The 11,885-nt window shown below is 32.7% G+C and overlaps 1 pseudogene; it reads right to left on the bottom strand.

Annotated features, from left to right (window-relative positions):
• Nucleotides 1–272: 272 nt before the first annotated feature.
• On the bottom strand, nt 273–363 carry LOC129457965 (uncharacterized; annotated as a pseudogene).
• Between the last annotated feature and the right edge of the window lie 11,522 nt (nt 364–11,885).

Below are 11,885 nucleotides of genomic sequence, written 5' to 3'. Positions count from 1 at the left end.
GGATTGCAACTCCTGCCTTTTTTTATTTTCCATGTGCTTGGTAGATCTTCCTCCATCCTTTTATTTTGAGCCTATGTGTGTGTCTGCACGTGAGATGGGTTTCCTGAATATAGCACACTGATGGGTCTTGACTCTTTATCCAATTTGCCAGTCTGTGTCTTTTAATTGGAGCATTTAGCCCATTTACATTTAAAGTTAATATTGCTATGTGTGAATTTGATCCTGTCATTATGATGTTAGTTGGTTATTTTGCTCGTTAGTTGATGCAGTTTCTCCCAGCCTCGATAGTCTTCAGTGCTCTACACGTTCAGAGAACCTTCTCTAGTAACAAACTATAGAAATGATCCCTGAAAGTATAGTCTAACATTTATGTGATTCTTACGGTTACAGACTACTTTGCTTATTATCTGACTCGTACCTATGGTATTTATTTGGCATGTTAGGCTTCTATGCTTAATGAGATTTTAACACCCAGGTACCAGCGCAAAATTACATCAGCTTGTTCAAATTTTCTTCTTTAGGTCAGACTAAATCTAAGTTTAGATATTTATCCATGAAATTTATCACTTGACTATTGAAAAATTTTGCTAGCTTTAACAAAGTAAAAATTTGCTTACTGACAATTTACTTAATGCCATATAATATAGTATCATTTGAAAGAGCTTGTTCATTAAAAATTGAATAAATTTTAATTACTTAAACAGCACTTAATACCTTGCCTTAGAGTTAATAGTCAATAGAATGATCCTTTGGTTAAGTGAAGACTAATGATTAAAATAAATGAAGTATAATTTGCAATCCTTTTTCATTCTGTTAATTCTTTCCATAGCAATTTCAGATACTGAAATGTGAAAATTTGGACTTACAGTGTTCAAGATTTTCTTTTAATGTCTGTGAAAATGACTAGCCTGAATTGTAATGATGTCCTACAGATATTTTAGTATAAACTGTAAATCATTGCCTAGGGCTAATTTACTCAACTTTTTTTGTATAATAGTTTCATTTTGTTCTATTCCAACTAAAATAAAATGAATAAATTATATTTTATTAGTCCAATGGTATTTTATTTTTTGTGAATTCATATAAGAAAAAGTGCTAAAATGTTTGAGAAGCCAAGCAAACTATCACAAAGTATGCTGTTAAGGAGAGAGGAAATGATTGAAATGAAAATATGACGATTAGTCTGATCTAGTGTTTTTTCCCATTAGGCTGGTACTAGCACTAAATAAACTGCTGATGAAGTGTTATTGTTTAGAATATAATTAACAGTGAATAGTCCTGTTCTCTATATCAATAAATCATGTTAACTGGCATAGCTTTGGGAGATGGAAAACAAACAACTCTTCAAAACAAACATAGTTTTAATGAGCTGTATTGAATAAGGGCATTCAAATCCTTCTATCACATCTAATCCAGCTCTACTTGGCTGTAAGAGATCTGAGCATAATTGATAAAAACATCAAGCAAATCTTAGGACATAATTTCTTTAAAAATTATGCTGGTTTTTTTTCACCCAGGTATGCTGTATGTGTATTACCAACTATATGGGAAAAAGTAAACATATTGTTCTGGGTCCTCTGGGAAGAAGACACTAAGATAAAGATAAAGATAAATGTGCAAATAGTGGAAATATCTATGAGAAAAATGAGAAGGAGCCAGTAGGTTGACGGAGCTGTTTGATGCAAGTGATGCAAGTATGACCCAGAATGAAGAAAAGAAAAAGAAGAAGGGAAGGTTAAACAGAAGCATTGTAGACTTTGTAGATTGAGTGCAGATTTGTGAAATTTTCTGCTAGGCTGTCAGAGAGGACTCAAGTTAAAGTTACATAACAGAGGATTCCTGTGTCTTCCAGAAATAGGCCTGCCTCACTTTCTCTGCTACAGTCTGTCATTGGCTAGGAGGAATTCATGAGAAGCATGATCTTGTTGGAAATATAGCAATGGGTTTACAGGAGCTGCAGCTGGTGTACTTAGCCGATTATACTGCCTAAATTAAATCTGAGGGGCACGTGCGTTATAAACATTAAAACGTACAGCACTGACTAAATAAATGATCTATAATCTACATAACAGACCATTCAATAGTAATTAAATCAATCTACATGTATTTTTATGGATTAAAAACAACATATTTATTAGTGAAAGAAACAGGATTTGGGGAAAAATTTAGAGTGTAATCCCATTTGTACAAAAAGAACACATCTTCCTTTAAAAATATCTATGTATGTACCTGCATATGCACAAATAGTTTGTGGAAAGACAAATACAAAGTAATTAATGTTGGTTATTTCTAAGGAAGTGTAAGAGTAAATAATGAGAATTTCATTTTTTATATCATTGTGTATTGTTGAGTATCATAAACCTACCCTAAATGAAGAAACATTAAAAAACAAATTGTACTTTTGAGACTCCAGGCTGTAGTAGACACATCACCAACTGAAAGTTATGAGAAATGATTTTCTAGTTTTCAATCTTACTGGTTGGGTGAATTATGTGAATGATTATCCTCTGTGTCTGTTTTATCACTAGTCAAAGGACAAGCTTCTACTGTATAATCTCTAAATTTAAAATGCCTGCACAAAACAAAGTTTTGAAGTTTTTTTATATGATCTTCTAGTACTTACCTAAATGCAAATTGACTTCTGCATAATTCCAATTTTGGTGAAAAGAGCATTTTATATTTTGCTTTTTAATTTAATAGTCATCAAAATGATTTTGGGGGTGAAAAAAGTTTTTTTAACTTTTTTTAATACACAAGTGCCTCATGTCTCATGAGATTTGGGAAAAACTCCCACCCCTGACACTTAGACATGTATCACTCACAAGAAAACTAAAGGGAGGCTTGAAGAGCTCCATATGTTCCCACTGAGATTACCACCCTCCAATCACACACAGGCCTTCAGGATTGCTTTCTGCCTTACCGCTACAAACTGCCTGGAAATTTGGTCACATAAGAAGGCCACAGTTAGAATGAATAATCTATCTTTTCCTAATAGATCATGAGAAGTAGTAACCCCACGTAACGCTATGCTCAGCACCTTCATCTTCTGTAGTTGTTTATGCTTTTTAGGCAATCTCAGTTCCATGATAACAAGCAAAAAATAAAGCTTCAAAGATGAAATCACTTTCTCCACTGGGGTCTTAATTATATACCCAAATGTGGTTGTTGATATACATGATCAGTTTGTTGTACTAAAATATATGCTCCCATGAGAGCAAAAATTTCTCTTTCTAGTTATCACTTTGTGGGTATTATTTTATTATCACTACTATGAATAGTATTACTATCAACAGCATCAGCATTGCTTTGACTGCTCACTGGGCTTGGGTAGTCTAAACTCCAGCTATCTGAGGAAACAACAATATAAAGGGTAGAAATACCGTTGTCTCTGCTGTAGACCAGGTATGCGATATTAGGTGGGAGGACGATTTCCTGACAGAGCAAAATCTTTCTGCTCTTCAGTCTCTTCATATTTTTCTAGTGGTAGACTTGGAAAGGATTCAGCCAACATTTTTTTTTTTAATTTCATTGACTTGAAGGTGTTTAAGAGTCCTCATACTCAATTACTGCACTCTTCTTCCAGAGATTCCACAAATCTCAGTGGGCCAAATTTAACCAAAGATCTATATTTTTCTACTTCTCACTGCAGGACTGTCAGGGAATCACTGGTTCTGATCTAACACAAAGAAACATTTTTGCTAGCTTTCTTCTTCCTGTTTCCAGCAGCATCTGAGTTCTCACTTGTCTTTTAGACCCAGCACCCGATTAGTTCAGGAAAGGTAGCTCAGGAGTTGGAAGTGAAAATAAACAAGATGAAATCGTGTTGTCATTTTCATGAAATTCTTTGTTAGTTTATTTATACTTTAAATAGTTTTAAATTTATATATTATTTAGTTTGCTTTATTGTGTCTTTTTTGTTGGTTTGATTCCTTATTCCTCTCTTAAGCATTTAATGACATGTAATTAATTTTTAAAAATATTTTAATGAAATATAATAGGACATATTCAAATATTACTCATTTATTAAACTTCATTATGACTAATATATATCCTATGACTAATATAGAGTGCTGTGACATATATTCTCATTAAGATGCCACTTGATGTAGCTAACTTCCCCCAGATACAGTTGAAGTGAGCAATCAGAGCTCTGACCTTAACTTAACCTGAATTCTGCCACCTTCATCGTAGGCTCTGTTCTTGCCATCACAGATTTTAAAATATGCTTTAAATATATTTTAATAATACCTCATATTTTTATATTTCTTTACCAGCCACAAATCACAGTAATAAAGCACAAGATTCTTTCCATTTTTCTTCTCTCATTCTTTTCCCCAGTCAAAAAACTTCAGATCAGTCAACCATGCTTGTCTAGCACACAATTGATATCCAGTTTAGAAAACGCTTTTTTCTTTGCAAATAATAGAAGTCTTTTCAGCCTATTTGGCAAGGTAACAATTGAGTCAATTTCCTAAAGTATACCTGTTACACTTGCCAACAAATTTCTTAGTTTCAATTCACTGATATTCTCCTTGCAGTATATATTTCTACATAGTTTGCTTCTCTCCCTTCAAACTGGAATGTTGCTGCTCATATTTTAGAAAGCCAAATTGATGATAGTTTTGTTTGTTTGTTTTCTTTTGTTTTGTTTTAATTACTGACATTGGTTTTCAGGACCTTTTTTCCACTTCAGATTTCCTGATTTCTTCTTTCATCAAGCAGATATTTTGGAAACATGTAAAAAAATTTTTTATTTTCTCCTTTATTATTTCTTCTGACATTTAAAGTGTAATTACCTTGATTTTTTAAATTTATTCACTCCAGATTGCTTTGAAGAAAATCACTTCTGCTTTTGCATTTACTGTGTGCTTATTTATCTCCTCCTTTTTGTCTTTTCCATTATATTATAGTTTAAATGCAACAACAATAAAATTAAGAATACCTGCTATGTGTTCTTCCCAAAGTAAGCACTTAGGATAAAAAGTTAAGTAAAATATAATTTGTGTTCTTAGAATAAGCTCATCTATAAAGAGGAAAGATAGTGAACATTATAAAATACATAAAGTGTTTTAACTGCTGGATTTGCCAAAGTGAGAGAGAAGACTTAGGAAGATATGATAAATCTGCCTGAAGTAGATGGGGATATCGTCACAGAGAAGGAATCATTTTGATATACACTTAAGAAGAAATAGCACAGAGCCTGGTAGAGATATAAACTAAAAAAGGAGCTATCTGCAAACATGGAGCTATTTTAAAGGACGAATGGCTCCTCAAATCTATTCTCTAAAAAGGAATAGAAGAATAAAATAACAAAATAGCAACAAAAGCGAATGATCACTCATGAGGTGCTTGCTTTCCTGTCTCTGAAGGATTGGACTAATAAAAGGGAAAACAGTAAATGTTTTCCTTTGAAGAAATTAAAGATTTTTACTTTTCCCACTGATTGTTACCATTTCTTAAAATGTTTTCTAAATATCTCCGTAGAATTGTTTCAGAACCAATTCATGAACATAATGAAACTTCTCTCATCATTTAATCAACTTATCTTATTTTAACCCAAAAAGTAGTATATAAGGCCGAGCTGGTGGCTCAGGCCTGTAATCCCAGCAATTTGGGAAGCCAAAGAGGTTGGATCACCAGTACAGGAGTTCGAGACCAGCCTGAACAACATGGTGACACCTACTCTTCACAAAAAAGACAAAAATTAGCCAGGCATGGTGGCGCACACCTGTTATCCCAGTTATTCTTGTGGCAGAGGTGGGAGGATCAGCTGAGCCTGGGGAGGTTGAGGTTGCAGTGAGCTATGACTGTGCCACTGCACTCCAATCTGGGCAACAGAGTGAGACCCTGTATCCAGAAAAAAAAAAAAAGTATTACATAAGTTGATATAACTTACTCATTAAGATTTATTCCCATAAAATTTGACTATTTCAGAAATTTAAAAGTGAAACTGATTTCACCATGTAAAACTGATTTCACCATGTAAAACACACCAGAATATTGTTCAGACTTAGGCCCATGAAAACGAACAAATGAATAAACACCAAAATGTATGGAAAGGTATGGAAAAAAATGCTCAGAGTGGAATTTTAGAGAATGAGTAGGACGTGATTATCAGGATTGAAATCATGTCAAGTTGGCAGGACCTTTCATGAGTTTGGAAATATTTATTCGGTTTACTAAAATGATGTAACTCATATCATCTTCAGTGTTGTTGAATTTCTTTGAAAACAGAAATACACTTTGATTTAAAAAAACTGTTGATATACATGAAATTTTTCCAAAAATTTTAGAATGCTTAAATTCCAGTAGATAGAAGTATTTTAGTAGATATTTGATCAGTTTTATATGCATGTGTGTGTGTACCTTACTTCGAAACAAAGTTTTTGCATATTCTTTAATGCTGTGCTAGAAATATGTTTTGGTCTGTTAAATAATCTAGAGTATCTCATATCATAAAAAAACCGCTAGAGTTGAGGTCTTTGCATGTTATTGACATTGATTGCCTGAGCTCTTGATACACATAAACCATCATCCTGTTGGTAGCTTACTAACAGAGGCCTTTGATTGAGATAACAGCCACATTCTAAATTGAACTCTGTCAGAATACATACATGTGTTTTATTAATGATTCAGATTACTTACAACTACACAAATTCAAACTTATTTAATATCTCTAAGACAGTTAGTATGCTTACTGAGGACAAAGAATCACCTACATGTGCATTATTGTTTGGCTAACCAGCATAGATGTTGCTATTGTTTCTGTAATTTGAGCAGTTTATCTCCTATATCTGCTATAACTTTCTTCCTGTATGATGGTGGGGGATGTAAAAAATACAGAAGATTTATCTTAATTTCTCTGCACTTTGGTATCCTCAACAAACTCTCTGTCACCCATACTCATGCCTGCCTTTGATCAAAAAGGGGCTTTACTTTTCCCTCTTTTGGTTCCTGCCTTGACTACCATTTTCTGCACATGAAGTATACACATGAAAGCCTAAAAAGAAGTTATTTACTTAAAATGTATTATTATATTGAGAACATACAGGAGAAGAAAAGTTGAAAGAAAAACACACAGACCGTTTACACAGTCGCACATACAGACCCACACTCGTATATCCAACAGGCGTTATTTTCCCGAGTTTAGCTAACTTTGCTGTTTGATGTCTTGCAGCAATTTGGGAACTGACTGACCAAATTACCAAAGGTTCCTAGATGTTTTATATATGATATTGCTTCCCATTAGATCACCTCCATCATGCATTGAATTATGTCTTTATTATTCTAAATGAAAATTTAAATCCTTCCCTATTTTGGATTATAGTCTAAAGTCTTATTCAATTAATTTGATGCCCAACGATATTAAAGATATTCACTCATTTTGATTTTCTAACTGTACCCTCCTCCCAGTGAATGGGTAGAGAGTGGAGCATAAGTAATGCCAGGGCCGTTATCCTTCCCCAAGTCAAATGGGTCCTGTCTCTTTGTAAAATACCTGTATGCCTTGTGCTCTGAATATTACAATATAGTAATAATGAATGCAATACTTTTGTGGCATAGTTTCGTTATGTTTTGTTTTTTAATGTAACCTACCCCATGTAGAAAAGCTGTATAACATAAGAAACTGACTAGGCATCCAATGGAATCCTTTGTTTTGTTTTGATTTTTGTTGTTGTTGTTTTAGCAGTAACCTCAAAAAGGACTCTTAAAATAAACAGGCTTCCTGCTATTACAGTTCAGTCTACATTTTATGTTTGATAGCTCTAAGAGCTGGTTTTATTTATACTAGTGCTTTATACTCTTTCCCCTTAGGCCTCATTATCAACTGAATTTCGAATCTTTACAGTATAAACCTTTTCTTCATTTTACTGCAGCACAGATTTTGTTTTCATGCCATATCTGGTTATTAATGGGTATTTAATTAAATAACATGAATAGCATGGTCAGTGGGTTTGCAGTTCTCTCACTGTCTTTTTGCATAGGCCATTTATTCTTTATATCAGGAAGGCTGCCGTAAAATAAAGTGGTCTCTACTACTTTATATAAAGTACAATTACAATCTCTTTTGTCTAATTCAAACCAGTTTGCATGTGGAAATCTGTCTATGGCCTTAGTTTATTTTTATACTTTCTATAGCCATTCTTGATGGCCTTCAAATCCCTGCTGCCAGGTTCTTTAAAGCATGCCCTTTATAACATATATTTTGAGTTACAAAAAATGACCTCATGCTATTCTTTCCTTTTAAAGTATATTAAGTTCTGAGTGTAGTCTCATTTATAGCCTATTGATGACTATTTCAAAATCTATAATTTAGAGACACTCTATGTATCACTGTCTGTTTTCTCACAGGGTGAAAAGGCCCAAGTAGTGTAAATATCTGACTCAGTCTACCAAGCATTTGTAACCACTTTTTCCTAGTAATCTTTTTCAACATGGCCGTTAGTATAATCTGCACATAATTTATAAATTCTGTATTAACTAAAACATGGAGAATACCATATGCATTTTCTTTACCAATATCCATATACTTTATGATAGAAAACTAGGATATTCGTATTTTCTTCTTAAGGCAAATATCAGTATTGCTTCTATTTAATACAATGGTAAATAAAACAATTAAGGTTTTATAACTTACTAAGAAGTAAAACAATGATTTTTTTCTCTTATTTTAAAATAATTTACAAAATAAGCAATAAGTATATCCAATGTTGAGGTAATGATTACAGATAAATTGGATACATCTACATTGTGTAGCATTCAGGGGAAAAAATCACATGGTTTTGACTGAAATGTTACAGAATTATTTTTCCTGCATAATGTGAATTAAATACAATTGAAGATCATTCCCACGCAAAGCAGTTAACATTGTCTTTGTAAAATAGATGTGTGTAAAATAACCAAATATACTGAAAAGATACACAACAGAATATTATTTTCATTATTTTTAAGGAGTAAGAATGATTAAAAGAAACTTTAACCTTATTTCTAAAGTTCTTATATACTTAAATAATAATCTTTTACTACTTGTGTATTTTTTAAAATTATATAGTTATTAATAACTGAATATGCCAATTTACCATATTTAAAATATTCATTTTATTTAATTCTTAAAATTGTCTATATGTTTTAAATGTGAAAAATAAAGTAAAATGAGCATAACTGTAGTATTTAAAAGCCAGGATCCTTTTATTATTATGTATGTACTCACCTGAACTATATGCAAAGTAAAATTGTTTACCTAATCAGTATCTATATATAACTCACAATGAAATTAGGAAGCTATATCTAAACAAAAGTAAAATTGAAGCTTAAATTAAGTAAAGTTCGTAGATACTATTGAAAGGTATATTAAATGCAAATATATAGATGTACAAAGTTTAAATTTGAAAATATTGAAGATAAAATTCCATATTAAGGAAGTTTTACCCTGAATAACCTGAGTATGTGCTATATGCAGATGAATAGCTGAACTTTTGCTAGGAAGGTAAAAGAGACAGTTTTATTAAAGAAAACCAAAGGTACTTAAGGTTATTTTTTTTTTTTTTTTTTTTTTTTTTTTGAGACGGAGTCTTGCTCTTTCGCCCAGGCTGGAGTGCAGTGGCGCAATCTCGGCTCACTGCAAGCTCCGCGTCCCGGGTTCACGCCATTCTCCTGCCTCAGCCTCTCCGAGTAGCTGGGACTACAGGCGCCCGCCACCACGCCCGGCTAATTTTTTGTATTTTTTAGTAGAGACGGGGTTTCACCGTGGTCTCGATCTCCTGACCTTGTGATCCGCCCGCCTCGGCCTCCCGAAGTGCTGGGATTACAAGCGTGAGCCACCGCGCCCGGCTATTTTTAGAAAGAAATGAATTTAGAAGAAATACAAGAAATCTGATTAAAAGATAAGACAGTACAAATGAAACAAAACCTTATTGTATTCCATGCAAAACATTAAAGGAATGTATGTGTATTTGTGAACTCTGATGTTTACTCATGCTCTTTCACAAATTATAAATTGTCTTCTTTGAGCATCTGCAAAATGTCACTGAATTTTTATTAAAATACCTAAAATTGTGAACAGCTATTGGTAAATTTACCTTTGTAGATAATTTTGTCTTTATATTCACTCATATTATGATTAGTTTCTTTTTTTAACATTGCATTTGTGTGCAGAAAAGGCTGAATTGCAATAGCAATATTACATCTAAGCCCATAAATATTTGCCCACCTTTTATAGAACAAGACAATAATGATGTCAGAAAAAAATCAGTGAGATTATCAACTTTCTTTATTGGTAGAAAACTAGGAGTGACTTTCAGCAGATGATAATTTTAACTTCATATTTTTACCCTGGCTGTGTCAAAGATTTTAAGTCTGATTTTACAATAAATCATAAATAACAAGAAGAAATAGTCCTAAAATAAAGCACTCGTGGATTATATGTTTCCCATTCACCATTGAAACTAAACCTGGAAACTTAATTTATTCTTCTTGGGTTTCTTGAGATACTGGAAAAAAAATTTGTAGATAGGTTAACATCTAGAAATTTTCATAATTAAAAAAATAATGATACAGGGAGAAACTTAACTAAGGAGAAGTGAAATATAACTATGAAAACAGAATGAAAATTCACACAAACAAAGCTTTGCTAAAATAATTAAGTAGATATTCTAATCTTTGCAGTTTTTCAAGGCAAGGCTAATGGCAGACTCTGCTAATAGGAGTCTTGTAGTTAGCCAATAACATACTTCACTGCTAATTAAAAATCTAAAGATTCAACTTTGCAAATACCTTCTCAAAATCAGTAATACTTTGCTTTCAGAGCCATAAGGAATGCTAACTTTAACTTACTATAACTATAAGGTAAATAAATATTAAGGAAACATTTAAAGGGGCCTATAGATGTTGAAGCTACAAACATTAACAAAGACAACCACATGTAAATTTACAAGAACAACAAATCTATTTACTTTGACTTCTCTTTCTTAATACAGCCTTCACTTCTGCCGTGAAAATTCTCGTTTATATCAGCTTCTAACAGGATTTAGGTCCTGTCATTGCTGCTCTCTGTAGAGGCCTGACAATTAAGGGGAGTTCATGAGAGTGCTTGGTACATTCAATATCTTCTGTTAGTTAGGAATAAACGTTTGTCAGATTTTTGTTTAAAAAAAAAGCAATCGGAATAAATTATACAATTATGTCTTACCAAGTTATTCAAGTGAGGAATTTCTAATGTTCTATTGTAAAGATTACTGACTTTTTCTATTATTTCTAATTTGCTTTTAAGACCAGTTATTTGTAAATTTTCAGATACTTTTCTAGAAATTCCAATTTATTTTTAAAACTTCCATTTATTTCCCCAAATTCCCTATGAAATCCTTACAATTACAGTTTTCTTCAATTCCTTGAATATGAGTCCCTTTAATTCTCAGAACACATTTATGTCACTTACCTACAAATTTTGCCTGTTGCATCTAAAATTTGCATCATCTCATGTGTAGTTTCTTTTGTTTTCTTTGTTTTTTCATATATCAAGATTTACTTGTTTATCTTCACATCTTATAATCAGACATCCTGAAGAATACGTTGTAGAAGATCTTAATTTTGTTATATTCCTCTGAAGAGGTAATTTTTGTTCTAACATGCATTAGATTGCAGGCTGATCACACTTGAACTTGCAGAGACTTGGTTTTATGCTTTGGTAAAGCAGATCTTATCATCTTAATGCGTCTCCCAAGCCCATCTTACTTGGGGGTACTCAAACTTCAAACTCTGGTTTTAGATTTTGTTAGGAGATATCTAGCATAGGATTACTTCTAACATACGAACTTCTTTGTGTCTCCACCAAAGTGTTAACAAGATATTTATAAAGACTTCACACTGATTGAATTAGTCTTCCGGTG

This window comes from Symphalangus syndactylus, chromosome 11 (genome assembly GCF_028878055.3).
Source record: "Symphalangus syndactylus isolate Jambi chromosome 11, NHGRI_mSymSyn1-v2.1_pri, whole genome shotgun sequence".
NCBI lineage: Eukaryota > Metazoa > Chordata > Mammalia > Primates > Hylobatidae > Symphalangus > Symphalangus syndactylus.
Note: the sequence above shows the minus strand (reverse complement) of the source record. Positions and strands in the feature narration are given on the sequence as shown.